The sequence below is a fragment of the Accipiter gentilis genome, chromosome 6, assembly GCF_929443795.1.
Source record: "Accipiter gentilis chromosome 6, bAccGen1.1, whole genome shotgun sequence".
NCBI classification, from domain to species: domain Eukaryota; kingdom Metazoa; phylum Chordata; class Aves; order Accipitriformes; family Accipitridae; genus Astur; species Astur gentilis.
Window position 1 is genome coordinate 6443948 of NC_064885.1, and position 12155 is coordinate 6456102.

Consider the following 12155-nt stretch of genomic DNA (forward strand, 5'->3'; position numbering starts at 1 on the left):
CCCAGAATTTCCAAACGAGATTAAGTCATACGCAACCTGCGGAGGGTAAAAGAGAAGGATGACATTCCCCCTGCCTTTTTACTTATCCAAAATATTTCCAGGCAGTCGGACAAGGCAACAACCGCAATGATGCAAAGCAACACCGCACCGTCTCCTAGAGCAAGAAACAGGACTGGCTCAAAGCTTTTGTTAGAGAGAAGAGGGTGCTTTCATAATACAGCCCTTTGTTCTGCCAGAGGAATTCAACTGCTATAAATTCATTCCCCTGGTAAATGCAGCAGTTATCAGGCATTTTACCACAGGATTCCTGGTCTCCTAGTGAAGTTAAATGCAGTGCCATTACAGCAGCACTTTAACGTGTAAATATTACATTCCCAGTTCTTCAGGAGATGTTCATTTAGTGAAATAAAATCCTGCTAGTAAAACACCTGATCAAACCCTTCAGCTGAACTGGCCCAGTAATTGCTCTAGGACTGGAGGGAGTCCAATGACTGGTTGCAATTTATGACCACTTTAGAAAAAAATCTACCTTGAAGCATCCGCTAAGGACCGAGTTGTAGATGAGATCATGGAGTACATTTACATCGCAGCTTTCTCTAACGTTAAGTGGCCACTAATTCGTGCTGAATTCCTTTGTAATTCTGATGGAATCGCATCTGACAATCACATAAATAGCAAAAAATTCCCCAGGAATAATGTTACTACAACAAGGAGTAAAAGGCAACGGAATGATTCATCTTTCATGGTGAGACATGCCCTTTTCTATCATCTCTACTCACCCAAAATAATTTGCCCAGCCCAAATTTCACAGCCAGGGCTGACAGACACCAAGTTGTAAAGGGGTCACTCTCCTGAGCCACACAACCAAACCACGGTTGCCGTTTGAGGGAAATACAGTTAAAATATGAAGCTGTGAGAAAGCATAAAGACAATTAAGCAATGAGATGAGCTGCCTGAGGGAGGCTGCAGGAAAACCTTGACGAAGATTTTGCTGCAGGCAGGGGGCTGCATTAAATGACCATCATCTCCGCTGTCATTAAAAATCCAGGGGTCGTGGCTGGAACCAGCCAGAGAGAACCGATGCAAAACATGACCATTTTAACCCTTTCAATTCAGCAGAGAGAACCAGGATTAGAAAAGGGGGGGGGGGGAAAGACCAACAACGCGGGGAAAAAAGCAGAGTCATAAGCGTATCAGAAGCTTATGATCCAGCTGGAGATCTGCAAAATGGTAGACCAGAGTTCAGAATCATGTCGAAGAGATGGAGTGGTGGGATCTGTACAGATTTTAAGAGGTTTGGCGTTTTCTCCTTCCTGCAGCGAGGGTGCCTCCTCTCCGCACTCTGGAGCCAAGAAGTAATGGTGGGCTTAGGCTCCCTGCATCTCCTGGGCTCCAGAAAGCAAACGCACTCGTTCTGCCCTGGGAAGAAAGAGGTTTCATCACCCCCAACAGCACAACCTCGCTCCAAAAGGGCTTTGTTAAAAAGGCCTCGAAGAGCACCAAAACGAAAATGCCCGCTCAGCTCCTCACACTTTGGAGACAGCAGATTCCCCTCCTCCCTCCACATCGTCCCAAGGAGAAGAAACGCCTGGGGAAGCCACCGGGACATCTCCTCGTCTTCCTCTGCGGACCCGAGAAGCCTGGAGATGATGAAAAAGAAGCGGTATCTTGACTGCCTCAATTAACCAAATAGCTTAAAACTTCGTTATTTGCCTGGCACCAGCAGAAACAGGGTCCATATGCTGAACTAGAACAAGAACTTGTTTGAGGAATCGCTGCCTCAACCACGAGATGCCAAAAGCCAGATGGGGGATTTATAGCAGTGCAAGGCTGGCTTAATGGGCAGGGGCAGCTACAGCACAATGTGTTCCTGGAAGAAAGCAACAGTCACCAAAGCTGTGGGAAAGGGTTAAAAACAAAAGCGAGCAACTTTCTTATCATGCACTCCTTGCCTTCCACTAAATTAACGTCGGAATCAGAAATCAGACGACACTCCAGGCTGCCTGAAAATTGTTTTTACACTTCTAGTACGCCCATGGCCAAAACCTAGACAATATACGTTGAGTGTGAGGTGATTATTTAATGAATTAAAGGAGCAGATACATCAGGAGGAGCCGAAGCTCTGTTCTGCTGTTCTCCTCCTGAACAAAGACTTCAGGACCAGCTTCACCCAAACAGCAATAGCATCACTGGAAAGATGCCTGGCTGATGCTCCAACTCTTTCGGAGGGCAAATACACCCTCCGTCTCTCGCCGAAGCTAAGTGGCGTGGGTCTGACGCAAGGCAGTGGGATATACAGCGTGAAGTTGCATTTTCAGCTTCCCGTTGGGTGCAATCATTATGGGTAGCCTCTCCTTAAAGTAATAGATAAAGTTCACCTTCACCAGCTAAGGCCATTCCTCTTTCCTAAAGACTGGAAGAGATCTTATAGCAGATTCATCACCTCCACCCTTTAATTCTATTTTTGGAGTCTATTGAACTTTTGCATATGTTGAAATGAAAAGAGTCTATATTAACACAACCACTTTTTTGTTACTGTAATGAGAGCCTTGAAACCACCACAAAGAGAAACATGCCTTTTAGCAGCTGAAACAAATTATTACAGCAACTGAGTCTTAAAAGGAATTTCAAGTAAAAATATAGTATTGCATGAAGTTGTTATGGCAACTGATGTTGTAGAGTAACTGCGCTGGGGCAAGTTTTCCTCCTTCATCCTGCTCAGCAAAGTCTGGGAAAAACTTTATGATAAAATTGTGCCTTAATTAGTCAAATAAGTCATAAATATAGCTTATCCCAAAATCCTTAACATTCCAGCCTCATGCAGTCTGTGTGCAGTTAGTCTACTAATGAGAAAATATATCTACTAAAGCCCCACTTACCATTAAAAATCCTATCCAATATTTTTCTAATACAATTTATCAATTTAAACACATTGCACAATGTAATATTCTGCAGCATTCCATTAAAATGATAAATAGCTATGGAAAAAACAAGGGATTAAACATACTGTAATGTAATCTAACAGTATTTAAACATAAATAAAAACTTAAACATGGACGGGGAAGCATACCGTATTTGAGAGCAGAAAGAGCGCAAGTTCAGCTACCGCTCTCTGGATTGGAGTATTAATAGGGCAGAGGAAGCAGGGCAATGAGAAATGACAGTCAACTTCAGAGGATATAAAATTTCCATTAGGCTTTGTTATAAGATTACATCAAAGCAGTTCATATGTTTTAATCTGGGGAAAGAGAAAGCAGCTACTTGGGGTCTGTGCCTGGGGGCTGCCTCTGTGTACTGAACCAGACAGTTTGCATAATGAACAATTTTTATTCAATCAGGATTTCAGCACAGATAGCTCCCACTCAATGGGCTCTAGCACAAATGGGGTTGGAAATTGATGCTATTCTTCAAGCTCCACCTGCTGGCTCCGGAAGAAGTGCCGCTGGCTTTCCGAAGGGCCACTTTTTGGAGGGACACCGAGTTAAAATCCCCGCATTAAGTTATTGGGAGAAAAATCCACGCCCAGGTTCTGCACTTCTTGCCCGAGTTATAAAAAAATCCCCAAACCAAATACCCAAACCAATCCCCCACCCCCAAATAATAATAAAACCCCACCACCCAAACTCCACCCAAAATCCCCAAACTCTAAGCCCGTGTTTTCCTTGGGTTGTACCAATAATTTGGCTGATTTAAGTTTGCTTAGGCAGATCTTGAGCAGCAACAGTGCTCCTAGAGCAGAGGTGTGCGAGCTGCCCGTTTGAACCCCCCTGATTACCGAGGGAGTTGTCTCGTGCTCAGAGTGCAGCCAAAAGGGCAAAGCAGCCAGGGAAATCATTCCATTTAGCGTGCGCCTTCTGCACGATAATTACTTATTTAAATTTTACTCTGCTGGTTGAGCCATTAGAAAATGCACTATAAACAAAGGTGATTTTATGCAGACAATAGCTGAGCCAGTCATTTTCAAAGACAGGCGCACGGTGACTTATCTCCCAGGATGAACGGCTCTTATGAGATAGCTGAAACAAGGTTTATAGCCTAAACCCTATTTCCAAGGGTTATTCCAGTGGCTGCACTGCCGGATCACCTTCAGCTTTAGCAGCAGCACGGAGCTCACTTGCCCCGCTGATGCAAACCGGGGTCACTAACAGCTTTATGGAGAGGAATAGTCGAGGCAACACTCAGCTGCACAAAACTGTTTGCTAAATCCTAGGAAGATCATTTAAGGCTTTCAAATATATACCTGATAATTCAGAGTTAATTACCGCCGGCGTATTAGTGATGTTTCTGCCGGCACCTCTGGATTCTGCCTATTGATTAGGCACTGCGGCTGCTCTCTGGCTCTTGGAGAAACTGTTGCAGTGAAATTTAGCTTCCTGCCTGAATCGGGTAGGCTTTGCTTCTGACTGGCACCAAATCCCTTCTTCCTATTTCCACAAGAAAAATAGCTACGTTTTAATCTAGACCTTCCAAAGCTCCTGCCATGCCTATGACGTCCTGAATGCAGAATTATGGCTTTCCCTGGTTTTTGCTCATTTGTCTGGAAGCCTGTAAATTGTTGTATCTTACTCCCAGTACTTTTTGGCTCAGTCCAGAAATACTCTTTTATCAATTCATCTGACAGCGATCCAACAAGGGTATGTTGGAAGATGATGCTAATCCAGAGAGACTATTCTTCAGTTGGAGCATTCGTGAAGTCTAATGAACTATTGGCAGAAAGGGACTTCTGTAGCGCAATTAAAACTTGCTTCTGCGAGATACAAAATATTGCAACTACAAGTTAACAGTGCCAAGCAGGGGAGGTGGATTAGCTCAAGGAACATAAATTGGTGAGAGAAGCCACTTCCTTCTCCCCCCTCCAAGCCTTATACATTAAGCAAAGCCGAACTAATGAATATGCATTGCAAGGTGTTTGCTACGAGCCAACTTAGAAAGTGCACAGCCAGGAACTCCTGGGAGGGGGATTTATGGGTGCAGCCATACACAGCTGGCACACTCTGTTCTGCAAGCTACAGCTGGGATGAATATCCCCCCGCCCCGTAAGCACTTAGCACCCACCACAATAAACTAAGGTGTATAAAGGGAGCCTAGAGTTTATTTTCAGGAGCATCCCTTAGGAGGAATGCTAAATCATCCACCTTAGGCTTGGCAAATTCAACGAGAAACCCGAGCTGGGAGAGGGGACGTGGCACATCGCCTGCCCTGAGATACCAAAGGTCCTCAAACTGCTCAAAGAATAGGACGCAGAGCGTGGGAATAGGTTGCTGCTTGGGGACTGGACCCATCCTTAACACCAAATGACATGTCATTAGTCGTAGGAAATTACATTAACAGGGATCATTAAAACGCTGCGATCTTTCACCAGTTTTGTTAACTGGTATGGGGGGGGACGGGACGGGACACACCCCATCAGAAAATAAGTTTTAAAGTTTCAAAAAGAAATTCACATTCATTCCTTTATCTTTTTGTATTTGTTTCCAAACATGGTAATGAAAATGCTAATCGCAATACAGTTACTCTTTTTCTTAAAAAGAAAAAACAAAATTACTTTTTTCTGAAGTCTTGCTCAGTAATGAGCATGCTCTCTTCGCAATCTGATACGAGACTAACCTATAATGAGAGCAAGTCAAGCAAAGCTTTCTACAAGGTGAAGGCAGCTCCTGGAGCTTTAGCATCAGCAAGAGCTGGAGTGATACAGGCTTCCTACTGCAAAGGCTGGCTTAAGGACTGATGCTAAAGGCCACGTCCACTGATGGGTGGTATACTAAAGCCGTTCCTTTCTTCAAACCCCGTAAGTCTGCATTGCTTCACGGGAGGGGTTTGAAAATTAAGATGTATTTTTTTGTCTTGTTAATCTCTTTGCAGAAGCTGTACACTTGGAGACAGCACAGAAAATAGGTTAAGGCTCACAATAAGCTGAACGAGTTAAATCAGAATCAGGCAAGTATGCTGACAGCCAGTTATTGTGACTCTTAAGCTTACGGGCCAAGGTATGAGTACGAAGGAAACTGCAGTATCAAGTCAGATAAAATGAATACGTTGGTTTTGACTAGTCTATAAGGAAGGGTCAGGTATTGGCTTGCTGGTGGGACCTATTGCCAACATGAAATGACTGGCTGAAGCAAGGAGGACTGACATTACTTCTCCAAATTATAAATTCTGCTTCCCAATCTATCTGAATGGATTAACCTCAAAACATGAGATCCGGAATTTAAAGATTCAGAATTCAGAAGCTATTATGAGTCAAGAGCAGGAATTAGCATTTGAGTTATAAATATGCTCTAACAAACTGACAGGAGTCGGCTTGCTGTTCCTTCCCTTTTTGAAGATGGTGGCATCAGGCTCGCAATATTTAGAAATATAAACCTAGAAGTGATTTTCACATCCCAGCTGGATGTTAACAACGTGGCTTGTTGGAAGAACACTGCTCCTCATCTTCTAACCGGTGCTACCGTGCACTAAGCCATTACGGCAAGGGAGGGTCTTTGTTCTCAGCGCAGGGGACGGGGTTTGTCCAAAGCAAAAGCACTTTCCCGGGACATGAGGCTGTGGCACGCCACCATGAGCTCCTACAGGTCCTCACCTACCCAAAAGACAGGCAGAAGAGAGGCAGACACAAGCACGCCATGAATAAACAGGAGCCACTAATATCAGAGAAAGTCTCCAGGCAGTAAGTAATGAAGGCACTAAATAACTGTACCCGCTATTTGGATTTTCTGCCAAACATTAGCCAATTTAAAAGGCAGCAAGAGGCCTTTTACACAGAGAGAATTTCTTTGAGCGCCGACTTAAAAGCTGAAGTTTGGCAGGAAAGTGTCTGAGAAGGATGGGGGAGAGGTAAAAGCCAATTTTACCTGGTAATCTGCTACACTATTTGTGTCCTACCCAGACCACACTTCATGCATTAAGAATACACTGCAGCTCTCCTCTGCGCCGGGGTAGCGGAGAAGCTAATGGTTTCTATTACAGGCATGTGCGGAGGGTGGCTGTGGCATGCACATCTGTCTGCAAAATAGATGTTAGCTTTGGAAACTGCCTAAACACCTTCGTTCCCCGGCAAACGGGGATGGCAGCGGAGCTTTTCGGGCTCCCTCCCAGCGTGACAGGCAGGTGATTGACAGGGTTCGGAGCTGAAAGCCTGCACGTGCTCCTGCTGTAAATAGTAATGCTTAAAAGCAGCAGCCCTAACAGACTATTTCACAGACTTAAACTCAGTTACTCTAATGAGGATTTCCACACACACACATAAGAGTCTACACATTCTCAGTGCAAGGGAAAAAAAAAAAGAAACAAACAGCGAAATAAACAGCTGGTGAAGTGAAATACGAGGTTAGAGCCCTCTCTGATTCAAGAGAAGATTATTAAAACAGCTATAAAGATGGTGTTGGCATCTCTTGAAATGAGTTTGTTACATTCAGAAGAGGCAGTTACACATGACAAACCATTTTCTGTTTAATTAGAGGGCTCTGTGTGGAACACTTCCAGGCGGAGGAGGGGAGCAGATTGCTACCCAGCATCTCAATTATGGGACAGCGCCTTAACGATTCAACATGCAAATGTTTTTAACTGACCGCAGAGGGGAAAAAAGAAAAAAAAAGAAAAAAAAAAAAAGGCAAAAAAAAAAAAAAGGCTTTGTTTGTTCAGCAGGGTTAAGGAATAGGAGCTTTCTGCTAACCTTCAGCAGAGTTGGGCTTTCTGGCAACACGTATTATTGCTTAAGGTTTATTTCTGCCCAAAGAATGGCTTCTACTTGCTGGCTGAAAAAAACTTCTATGGGGAAAACCACGGCAGAGATACCCGGCTGTCCAGCCCTAGTTAAAAGCTTTCAATTCTTGCAACCAGGTAAAATAATACATGGTTCATGAATAGAGAAGGACCTCGGTATTCACACTAAAGCTCTGAAAGTAAGCAAGCATGGAAAGGAAATTCTAGCTAATACAAGTTAAATATAGGTTATGTTAGCTGCATTTTACAAGCACTAAGAATGTTATTGGAGAAAGCTGTCATTTTTAATGACAGCACAAGCTCCAATTACCAGATAGCTGATACACTTGGGATTTGGAAGTTTTTTTTAAATCACTTGAAATCTAAAAAAACCTTCATTATCAGCTTCTGAGTTTGATGTAAATAACTTCACCTGGTGCTAAGAAGTTTAACATTTCACAGGGCACACGAACAACTTAAAGCCATTTATAAATGTAGCTTCAGCTTCCTGGCAATTTAAACACAGTTTATGGCAACTTAAGCAGCAGCAATGAGCACAAGGCTGGCCTGCGAGCAGAACCGGCCGGGGAAGACGCACAAGGCTAAAGGAGATGTGGCGAGCTACCACCCCGAGGTCGGCCAAACGACGGGGACACAGCACCGCTGAACCCTGGAATAAGGCAGGAACGCACACTGGGCTGCAGATCATCTGTCAGTTCAGGGAGAAGTCTAAATCTGGCTGCTAGGCTTAAGAAAGGCCACTTTAGCTGAGAACAAAACCGTGTTATCACCCTGAGCCTAAACCAGAGCATACACTCCCCCAAGCATACACAGGGGCTGCTTTAAAAACAGAAACGCAGCTACACTGATAGGAAACCCTCTGTCTGATAGTACCCTCTCAGGTCTATGAAGGTGTCCCTTGGAGTTCCCGTGTTTTCGCCACTCGCCAAGGTCAGCAAAACCAAAAGCAAGTCAACAAAGTCTGCGAACTTGCTTAAAAAAAAGCAGAAAGCTGCTTTGGAAGAGTCTGGTTTCCCAGCTGCAAGAAACAGCGCCGCGCACACGGACGCTCCAGCTCCGAAATCTAATGCAATAGGCAGCAAAGCTAAATGCTGAAAATTTTAGTTCCCCACAGATAATATGAAAGCCTTACAGTCAGCAGGAACGGCAGCTTTCTAGCTTGTGGCAAGCAGAAAGTGGGATTGAATCATTACTTGAAGAAGAACGTGTTTCAATGTCTATAAATAAAAACCTGCAAGGCACGTTGCCAAAGAAGCGCAAGTCAATATAGCTTTTCTATATGCGCTGTCAAACTTTACTTTTAGACAGTATATTAATTACATAGTCAATAATTGTGGGTTTCATTAGTGTATTAAATACCTCAATCAATAATATTTATCCTTCTCAGAGACAGTCTTCACCAAAAAAAAGGGAGGAGTATTTTTTGATCCTGCAGTTCAAAAAGTCAGTGTAGCATACCAGCAAGGCTTTAATGGAAAACATAAAACACTAGAAACAGACAAAAATCAGATTATTACTCTTATTTTTCAGCCTTTTGTACAATAAGCCATGAGGGAATTCCAAGAGCTAAACTGATGGCAAAAAAATTAGATTTCTTTCTCTTAATTGCTCAACGGTGATGTCAGAGTGGACATGACAAATGTTCCCATCTTTCTTTTCTACATCAGATAAACCAGCAACGAAGCTCTGCTCAGCCAACTTTCCGAGGATAAACTCTCACAGCAAAGAACCCATTTCTGGTGCATCCCCGCATGGTCGTCTGCTGCAGTGCAGCTTTCAAGGTGCCTTTATCATAACCTGGACCATCCCTGGAAAATACATCCCTATGAGAAGTAACAGACGCATGTGGGACCTTCACTGAGCTCAGCCAGGCTAAGCCCAAAGAAAAACCACATCAGGCAACAGAAAAGGAGCTCAGGAGGAATTCTTTTTGCTTAAAATCTCCCTTTAAAGGACAAGACATTTGGGACAAATTAAAAAAATGCCTTTGCAAGTGTCCAGTTTACTTTAAATAACTTGCAAGAACAGTTATATATAAGGATGGAAAAAGAAAAGTACTACAAGCAGCTTAGAAACACTCCCAAAGGCACGCTTTTGGCATGGCAGAGAGGCTGAATTTAACAACAAATCAATGCACTATAAACAGGAAAAAACTAAAAACAAACAACACCCCACCCCCCAAACACAGACACCTAAGCATTCAAATAAAATACACAGAAAAATGCGTAACAGTCCTCATGAAAAATCCATCTGGCGATTCAAACCAGTTTTGTTTTTTTTTTTAAATATGCATATGAATGAAATGTAAAAATGTAAACATGAAAAACAGACTAAAAAGATGAGAGAAGGTCTGTGAGCCTCTTGCATCCTCACAGATAATATATTAAAGAGAATTTCCACTCCCTGTAATAAGATTACTGATATTTACTGCACTACTCCAATATTTATAATGCATAATATGCTGCAGACCACTCCCTTCCCCAAACGCAGGCTTTGGAAGTAGGCAGCCTGCTCCATTTCACGTTTTCGTGAGCCTTTTGTGTGAAAGTGATATGACATTTCTCTTTCTTTCCCATCTGAGTCACCTAAGCAGCCCCACCGCTGCCTGAGAGGCAGCTCCTCCAGCTGGTGAGGCCGGCCATGGTGAGGAAGAAGCCCTACGGGGTGGCCGCTCTCCTCCAAAGCGGCTAGTTCGAGGGCTAGGAAAAAAAAGAAGGCAAAAGGAAACGAAAGATGACGGAACAGGACACGGAAGGAAAGTACCTCTTCCTCCCCCCCTCAAGATGTTATGCTGCATCTTGGGCAGCAAATGCAAATATCACCGAGAATTAAGAATCAAAACATGGCACTCATCAGGTTCCACTCTCGCACCCGTTGCACTAAAAGGACAATCCCATTGTGCTGGAACACGGAAGCCCACACACGCGCTCATCCAAGCTGCCAGGAACAGCGTACGCAGCGTAAAGCAACCAGCTACCAAACACACGCATGGATCAGAAGCGACTGCTCTGCAAGGCCACCGTTTATTTTTTACAACAGCTCTTAGAATATACGACTCCTCAAAGCTTTATTTTGGAAAGAAAACCCCAACAAACCACCTGATGCATCTTAAAAAACCAGATCTCAGATCTGACTCTAATGGAATCTCCCCTCCAGACACTCATAAGGGTCACTAACAATTTAGAATTCACGTACAGTGAAAGCATAGTTAAATCCTAACAGTGGGAATTAAACACAAACAACAAACTACCTGAACGCGGCACGTCAAAGCACGTTCCAGATCTTCCCCCGGCCACGCAGAACTTGATGCTCTCACGTAACTGCCCTTGCACCTGCCTGTCCGAACCCGGCAGCCTCCCAATTTCGTCTTCGCTTTGTACATTTAATTTAAAGCAAAACATTAGCAGCCTCAGGAATCTTCACCTCACAGAGATCTAGTTACGAAGTATTCCAGCATCCTTTCAATTGAGCAAATGCATATTCAGCCCAGGTAATGACTGAAGCTATCCAGCAATAACCTGGACACTAGCAGGGGGAGATTTATGATGAAGGGAAGGAAAACACAGGCTTGTTTGCCAATAATCCCAATTAGCATTGAGAGTCCACTCACTTCTCCTTAATTAGCACAGTCAAAAGAGCCCAGAGCCTTCTGGAGAGTCCCGTTTTCCACGGCCCACGTCGGTGGCCGCAGCGATCTACCAAGGCTGGGATGGCCGTGGCCACCTGGCAACGAGGTGGGAAGAGAGAATGGAGAGACCTCCACAACTTCCCTGCCCTCGCTCCTCCGCTCGATGGCTGCTTCAGAACCTCACTTTGTTTTGATTGACAAACTATTTATTAGCCAATTATCTTCAACAGTTCTAGCCTATGATCAGGGGAAGGAAGCAAGATAGATAGATATATGCATATATATTTTATGTAAGTGGGAAATCATACCCCCTCCCAGGATTCATTTTGCTAAATTAGCTCTTCTAGGCCCCTCCTAAAAAAAGATCTTCATTCTCCTACTCAGCGGTGTAGTCCTCCTCTGTACTCGCCCCAGCTGAGATTCTTTTTTGCCTCTATACGTAGCCGACCAGAACTGTACATAGCATTCGAGATGAGATCTCACAGCAGAGGCTTATATAATCCTATGGTACTTGTATAGCTATACTAGAAATACCTTGCCTTACATAGCTTGATGTTTTTATCATATACTAGCTGATTAAAGCATGATTAAAACCCTCCAACTCTTCAGTCACTAATGAGCATCCACTTTATAGCAGAGGGTTGGGTTTTTTCATTAGTCCTCAAATAAATGACTTTTCACACAACTGTTTTAAGTTGATTTTCTGTTCCAGTTCTCAAGGTCATTCAGCTGATCCTGTAAGATACCTTAATACTCTTGAGTATTGATACCTTCCATCTCCAGCGCTCTGGCTGATGGCATAGTA